A 2,894-nucleotide genomic window follows, 5' to 3' on the forward strand; every position below is an offset into this window, starting at 1 on the left:
AACTCTGATATGATTGCTCGCTTAAGTGACTTGTTATTCAGAATCTCAAATGATGTTAGAGGTGTAGGAAAGAATGCCTCTATGGTTCAAACTCAATTAGAACAAGTTGCTAAATCTCAAAGAGAGTTGCTTGATGAAATGAACAATAATATAATGTTAGAGTAGCAACTAGAGGAGGTAAAATGACTCATGAACCCCTTTATCCCAAGGGACACCCAAAGAGAATTGAACAAGACTCTCAAAGAATTCACACTGATGCACCTAGTCCTTCTAAAAAGAAAAAGAAGAAGAAAGATAATAGGACTTTGCCTGCCTATAGTGAACCTGATTAGAAAAACCTCCTGATAATGATAATGAAGTTTCTATCTTTGATGTTGAAATTCAATCTGGTAGTGAACACTCACCTTCTGATAATGAAAAAGATAATGACGAGGTTCATGGACACACTCAAACTAATAATAAAGAACCAGACAATGATGTTGAGATAGAACCAGTTGTTGATCTTCATAACCCACAACCCAAGAATAAAAGATATGATAAAAGAGACTTTGTTGCTCGAAAACATGGTAAGGAAAGAGAACCATGGGTTCAAAAACCTATGCCCTTTCCACCTAAGTCAACTAAAAATAAAGATGATGAAGAATTTGAACGCTTTGCTGAAATGCTGAGGCCAGTCTTTTTGCGTACTTGCTTGACTGATATCTTAAAAATGCCTCCTTATGCAAAGTACATGAAAGACATCATGACCAATAAGAGAAAAATATCTGAAGCTGAAATCTCCACCATGCTTGCTAATTATACTTTTAAAGATGGAGTACCTAAAAAACTTGGAGATCCGGGAATACCAACTATACCTTGCTCCATTAAAAGAAATTATGTGAAAACTGCTTTATGTGATTTGGGAGCAGGTGTTAGTGTTATGCCTTTCTCTTTATATAAAAGACTTGATTTGAATAAACACACACCTACTAAAATATATTTGCAAATGGCTGACAAATCAGTTGTCATACCTATCGGTATTTGTGAGGATGTGCCCGTTGTTGTTGGTAATGTTACTATCTTAACTGACTTTGTTATACTTGAGATGCCCGAGGACGACAACATGTCGATTATCCTTGGTAGACCCTTCTTGAATACTGCAGGGGCTGCTATTGATTGCAGTAAAAGCAAGGTCACTTTTCATATCAATGGTAATGCGCATACAGTGCACTTTCTGAAGAAACAATTCCAAGTGAATGGTATTAATGTTATTGAAAAATCTCCGACAATCACTATTGGAAGTTTTCAACTACCTCTACCTACTGTTAAACAGAAATATAAAATGCTTATTGTTAGGGATATTCATATCCCCGTCGAGGTAACTTAGTGATTCATGAAAGTTCTTCGGTTTCATGCTAATCGAAAGTGGTTGTTAATAAGACTTAATCAACCTTATTAATGGATCATTTTTGAGAGATATGAAGTTGATGAATTTAGTGAGCACTACCTTCTGTCCCTACCTTTTGTTCTCTGTTTTTATTAGTTAAATAAAATAAAATGCCATGTTTTGTCTTTTTCGGAATTTTCCGTGCATAAAAAATGACCCAAAAATAAAAGTTCATAGCTCTGAAAATTTAATACAATTTTTCCTGATTATTTAAGAATTGTTTGTGCAAATAATATCAGTGGGAGGTGCACCAGGTGGGCACAACCCACCTGGGCACGCCAGGACCCCCAGGCGCATCCTGGTGGGTTGTGGTCCCCACGTGGGCCCTCTCACTTATCTCTTCATCCCACATCATCACCTACCTCTAGAAAAAAAATCACCATTGCTCTCTCTTTCGTGTTCTTGTTCTCAACCCAGTGGATTTCGATTTCTTTGCTCGAAGCTCCATTTTTAAAAATTGTTTCGTGGGATTGTTGCTTGGCATGTTACTCTTCCGTGTGTCCAATTAGTTTTTGCTTTAGTGGTTTATATTTTGAATAATTAGCTACTCTTGGTGTTGATGTAGATGATCTTCCATGTTAAATTCTTAGAGTTCTAAGTAGTTTGAATGCTTGCTATGGCCTCTATACACCCTGATACATCTCCAACGTATCTATAAGTTTTGATTGTTCCATGGTATTATACTACCTGCTTTGGATGTTTATGGGCTTTACTAAACACTTTTATATCATTTTTGGGACTAACCTATTAACCGGAGGCCCAACCCAAATTGCTGTTTTTTTGCCTGTTTCAGTGTTTCGTAGAAAAGGAATATCAAACGGAGTCCAAACGGAATGAAACCTTCGGGAGAGTTATTTTTGGAACAAACACAATCCAGGAGACTTGGAGTGGACGTCAAGAAGCAAATGAGGTGGCCACGAGGGTCTAGGACGCGCCCTAGAGGGGTGGGCGCCCCCCCACCCTCGTGGGCCCCTCATGGCTCCCCAGATCAACTTCCTTCACCTATATATATCTGTGTACCCCAAAAACATCCATGAGCACTACGAAACCCTATATCCATCGCCGCAACCTTCTATACCCGTGAGATCCCATCTTGGAGCCTTTTCCGGCGCTCCGCCGGAGGGGGAATCGATCACGGAGGGCTTCTACATCAACGCCGACGCCTCTCCGATGAGTTGTGAGTAGTTTACCACAGACCTTCGGGTCCATAATTATTAGCTAGATGGCTTCTTCTCTCTCTTTGAATCTCAATACAATGTTCTCCTCGATCTTCTTGGATATGTATTCGATGTAACTCTTTTTGCGGTGTGTTTGTCGAGATCCAATGAATTGTGGGCTTATGATCAAGTTTATCTATGAGAAATATTTGAATCTCCTCTGAATTCTTTTATGTATGATTGGTTATCTTTGCAAGTCTCTTCGAATTATCAGTTTGGTTTGGCCTACTAGATTGATCTTTCTTGCAATG

Source organism: Triticum dicoccoides, chromosome 7B (genome assembly GCF_002162155.2).
Source record: "Triticum dicoccoides isolate Atlit2015 ecotype Zavitan chromosome 7B, WEW_v2.0, whole genome shotgun sequence".
Taxonomy (NCBI): domain Eukaryota; kingdom Viridiplantae; phylum Streptophyta; class Magnoliopsida; order Poales; family Poaceae; genus Triticum; species Triticum dicoccoides.